The following is a 6000-nucleotide window of genomic DNA, read 5'->3' as shown; positions in this document are numbered from 1 at the left end:
ATACACTTATGTTAGGCATAGATTTCTATGCCGAATAGAAGAGGTGTAGTCCGTTTTAATCGACATGTATACACTTATTCCGAATAGATTGGGGTTTAACTTAGAGCAGCTGCAGTAGTTTGCAATTGGTCCACTGAGCTCCGTCTGTACTTTTATGCACACCGAACTTGACCGCTGTCAAGGAAAGTGGATTTATTGCCTGATTCACGTCTTTGTTATCACTCGTAAGTAGTCCGGTAGGCGTGTCCGGTTGCTAGGCGACGGGACATGGGTGTTTATTAATGACGTGTTCTCATCCAAATTCCTCTTGTTTGCGGCGGAGGAGGGGGTAAATATAAAGATCGGACGAGAAATTGACGTAGCTGTGCTGTCCTCCTCCTTCTTAAGTGAAGGAGCAGGCAGAGAAAAGCTCTCTCCTGTTGTGCTTTCATTAAAATCAAATACACAATGCCAAATAGTGATAAGACGTCCATTATGTCGCTGCCGGTCCAGAGATGTGTCAGGTGTGCGCGAGAGACATAACGGACACTTTTGTAACTATACATGGTATACAGTACATTTGGATCACATTTTAGTAACAGATCTATTCCGCATAGAAATCTATGCGGATCAGATGTGCTATGTAAACGCGGCCAATGTGTATCACAGATAACCCCCGCCTTTAAACTTGCAAATCCGTTGGCACAATTTGCTTCTAACTATTGACTTGTCAATATGTTCAGTTATTTTGGAATAGTTATGTTGTTAAATTTGTGTAGGTTAGGCAAGCAAGGCAGTAGGGTTAAACTGGTTAACAGAGTGTGATTTTTGTTCTCATGCAGAAGACCAGCTACTATGTTTTCCGTTGTCTGCTTTGACAATTCTGAGGAGGTTGAGGTTGTGCCAACGCAATGGTACAATAGTGGGGCATGCAGGTGGCCCCCCCCAAAAGGCTGAGGGAGTCAATCGGGCCATAAGGCAGCTGGAAGAGCCCCAGGATACCTGGCCTCTATTCGACAATGCCAGGTTTTTTTTTTCCCAGGTATGTATCCTTAAATAATTAACTGATCAGTCATGATATCAATAAATACAATCCTAAATTCGAGTTCTGTTCAACAGATAACTATCTGGAGTGTCGCCAGAAGCTGCCACTGGCTCAAAACCAGACTGATTTGGCATCAGAGGCCGAAGACCCAACAACAGACCGGAGACCCAAAAGAAAAATCAAGTATGACTTTTATGCTTTAAGTGCCTTTTGTTCCAACATATTTGTGCAAAGCCAGTCTCTTTATGAAGTCATGTATTTGTCTTTTGTTTTGTCTGTCTCTAATAAAGGCCAAGTAGACACGTTCGAATGGACTTTGAAAGACAAGACCCCTGCAGTCCTCCAAAGAAACAGGCCTTCCAAATCCTCCCTAAGGCCCCTGCTATCTCTGGACCATCCAACATCAGGCGCTTCATAATTGCGCAGCCCACGCAAAGTAGGTGTTATGAGGTCCCTGTGACCAATGAGGAGCCTCAGGGTTTTCAGGTAGTAGAATTGCAGAAGTAATTTAATTTCGCTTTTTTAGTGGAGATGATAGATGATAAAATAAGTAAATTGTTGTTAAACTAGGCAATCATAATTGAACATTAAGTTGAAAGTTGAAATAATAACAATTCATGATAACAATATATTTTTACGCCCGGCTCCAGCACTTAATGACCCTGGGGTCAACCCTTCGCCAAGCAATTGGCACGAGTTATGGTGGAGGTGACATGGCAGAGACAGGGTCAGAAAAGGAGATGGTAGGGACACCTTATCAGGGCCAGTCTGTCAGTCCAGGGACTGGGACTCAGAAGGGAGGCTGTGATCAAATGTGTGGAAGTACGAATTAATGTGTCACACTCCTCCAGCCTACACTCGATATATGAGTGATATATTCACTAGGCCTTCAGCGGATTCGAATTGTATCCGAATCCGTTCGGTTCGTTTACCACAGTTCGGAGCATTCTGGAGATCCGCGGATTTCGGTTTCATGAAGGCATTGCCTTATGTAGCGTATTTTGCCTACTGTAGCCTACGTCCGATACAAAAGGGTGTTTAGGACCCAGCGGAATGCATTCTCTCCAGTGCTGCCCGAGCCAATGAGGTAGCTGTAATAGGTTGTTTTCTGAAGTTCAAGCGCACGATTCCTAAATTTAAAGAAAGTAATTGATACAATTATATTCTAAATATACGGGAGATAAATACAAACGGGTGATAAGCGGGATACATGTGTCAGTGCACCATGTTTTCAAATGCATTTAGGGGAAAATTGATTGCACAAAAAAGCCTTGCAAGTTGTCTGATTGCAGTCAATTAACACATTGCAAATAGCCTGTGGGTCTCATTCATTTTTGTGTTTCTCCCCCAAACCCTCCGTCAAAAAAAAGTCAGCCTTTTTACTACCACGGACGTGATCCTAATCCGAACCGTATCCGAAACCGAGGCCCAAAACGGTTATCTGAACCGAACCGTGGACACACTGATCCGTTTCACCCCTAATATTCACTATATATATATTTATCCTTGGAATAGAATAGATAAATACACACAAAAATACATGCGTTGAGGATTTAAAACTGCCTTTTTATAGGCCTACTAAATGTTTATTTTTTTCTTTTTCAGCTCTTCTGCTTGACCTGTTGGTTAACCAACAAATCCTGATGGACCAGCAAAAGACCAGGATACGCATGATCCAAGACCTCCACAGAAACACCCAGGGAGGTCAGAGGATGTCCACCACCTCCAGGCATACTGCCTAATTTCCACTAGGGGATAAACAGGCTCTGGAGGCCCTGGAGGGCGACCTGGCAAGCCAGCGGGACCTTCCTCTTCCTTTGTTTCCCATACATAGAACAATGTGTGGCACTGCACCACAGAATCAACACTTAGCACCAAATGGATTCCGCTTCTTTTTTTTGCGATTTTTAAAGATAAATATCGTTCCGTTCATTCATCTCCTCATAGCACTCTTTCTCCCTGACATTTTCGTTCACACAAGCACACACACACACACACACACACACACACACACACACACACACACACACACACACACACACACACAGGCTGAAAAAGGGTCCCACTCCGCCTCACGCACCACACATTGCTTTCTGTCTGTGGGAAACACGTAAGGGATAATGCCCGCCGAGGTGTCCATTATCGGTGTCGTGGAAATATCAATCATAACTATAAATATACATCACATACAAATGATATTAACCTTGTTTATATAATTATTACATTAGAAGGAACTGCATTCATTCTCCCTGTATCTTAAATCACATCCCTTCCTCCACTGGAGCCAGCCAGTCTGGTATTGAAATCGGGCCAATCTACTGACTTCTTTGTTGTGTAAACTGCTTACAGCCATGTCTTACAGACCTGCAGACATGTCCAATATCCACCCATTGTATTACAAATGTACTTGGCCTAAGGTCCCTCCCACTCCCTTCCCACAATGAAAACGTTCCCTATAAGAATCTTGTGAATCTATTGTCTCGTCGAATGTGTTCTTGGTAACCTTTGGAGCCAGGACTTTTCCCATGATCATGCCTTAAGATTAAATCAAATATTTCGCTGTCTGACGTGTCCGTGAGAGAACTTTCTCTTCATCAATCGGGAATTAATGGACGACGCGGAGGCGTCGGTACGGTTGCGCAAATTAAGACCATTCATTTATATTTTCATGCGTTTTACAATCCAAATATAAAGTTTTTCACAAGCCATAACTTTGTTTCCCTGGTAACGCCTGAGGGGTTGACTAATACCTGGAACAACCATTACCCTCCCGTAAGGTTCTTATGCAACGGAAACGTTGTTCACTCCTCCACTAAATAGGACAGACCTTAGCTACGACTTGGCAACGGGAGGTATTCTAGTCCGCTCAGCTATAAGCCAGAGAGCTAACGTAATGCATTGTACATATTTCTAACCCGAAATTCTCCCCAGCCTTTATACCACAGATACTCTAGTGTCTAAAGCATATAAACGTGTTGTCTGATTACAGTTTACTTCATTTTTCACAATTCGTTTTAGCTCTCATTTAAGAGACAGGCTGATACGATACGCCAGCTAGCGCATTAATTGAGAACTGTGAACAGACAATTTGACGGAACTACTTAGCAGGTGTCCGTATATCAGGAGTTAATGCACACCCTGCAGCAAATCAGAATCGAGTATTCCCCCAGACCGTGGTATAATTAAGGGTAATGCTGAATGATTTATTCAAATAATGGTAGGCTACTTTTCTTTTGGATAAATAATGCTACTGGTTCTTATTTTTTATAGGTTATCACTCTTGGATTGGCAGGCGGAGCTGATGCCAAAGATACAGTGTGGCGCATTCTGAAACAGGCCATCAAAAATGACCTTGCCAAGAAAATCTCATGGCGGGGGATGAATGGAAAGATTTCATTTGAAAATCTACACCTGAAGGCAGTAGTGATGGGTAAGCATTTTAACTGTTCATCACGAGCATCCTGTTCTAGTCTCTGATAACTCTATGCAGATTTTATCAGGCTGAAACCATCAGTCTGAACTGAGCTCAAAGCACTTTTGAAATGTTTCTGGGAGACAACATACAGGGTTAGCCACAGCCTCAGAGCATGCACCTATCTCCCACCTGATGAGATCTATTGGCATGCTTACAGTTGGGACTTTGCGTAGGGATGAAGATTATAGCATGCATTACAGTATTGCTGTTTAAATCCAGTTATATCTGTTAAAATCACGAACACAAACATTCTTTGTGTATGTCTTCAATTTCAGATGCAGTGAGGCGCAATCCATCCTGCTCAACCGCAACGGATGTGCAGATTGCGGATGCCATTAAGCAATGGTTTTACTGGGCTGGGGATAGGGAGGGAGGGAGGAAAAAACGCCAGCCGGCTCCAAACCAGGAGCAAACTGGTTTGGATTAATCTAATAAAAAAATACTACTTTCAATTATTTTGTTTCATTATTCGTGCATTATACACATAGAACATAAATTAACAATGTAACTTATGAGGTTTGGGTCAGTTATGGGATCACTGGGTCAGTTATGGGATCACTTTGGGTCAGTTATGGGATCCCTTGGGGCAGTTAGGGATCACTTTGGGTCAGTTTTGGCTTCTTTTTGGCAAGGTTCTGGGTATTTTTGCCACTCTTTGGGATACTTCTGGCTACATTTTGGTATTCCAAAATTGGCTTTGGCTGGGTTTTGGTCTCCTTTTGTTTTTCTTTTGGTGCGCCTAATTTGGGCCAAATTTGGGCCGTACATCATTCCAAAGCTTTACCAAAATGGCATGCCAGTTTTGGCCCATAAGACTTTTGCTATCTGGGTTAGAATAAGACAACACTTTTTATGGTATTTTAGTGCTTCCTCTATTTTATATGAATATTAATATGCAGGAATTATCATATTTCTTTCAATAGCTTCCATGCCATGTGACCCAGTGACCAGGGACGTCCCTACGAATTCTGGGCCCCCTGACAGAATTCAATTATGAATTCCCCCCCCCCCCCATACAATTATATATAGCCTACATTTTTATATATTCATTCACATTTTATAATCATTAAATATTTGGTTAGACTAGGTCAAAATTGGGTAGTCATTATCATCAGAAGAAAATGAATAACAACTGTATAACAACATGATAAACCTACCTACTTACCTAGGCTACTTTGTACACTAGATAGTTAGTTACTATTTAGTTACACATTTACCTGGGTTGTAGTTACTATAGACAGAAATAAGCTAATAGACTGTGACAGTGCTGCTTCTACTTAGACTGTCCTCCTTCTCCCCTTCTTCTATTTCAACCTCACTGGCTTCTTCTGTGGGATGATCATGGCTCGAAGAGGGCCCTGACTCTAAAATACATCATATAATTCAGAATATGTCTCATAATTATCTGAACATATTAAACAATGTTGTCAACAGTCTATTTGATTGGATTGAGCTGGGCATGACTAAATATGTATTTGTATGTTTTCATTTGCTGCATTAG

Source organism: Gadus morhua, chromosome 15 (genome assembly GCF_902167405.1).
Source record: "Gadus morhua chromosome 15, gadMor3.0, whole genome shotgun sequence".
NCBI classification, from domain to species: Eukaryota; Metazoa; Chordata; class Actinopteri; order Gadiformes; family Gadidae; genus Gadus; species Gadus morhua.
This window is presented reverse-complemented; position numbering follows the sequence as displayed.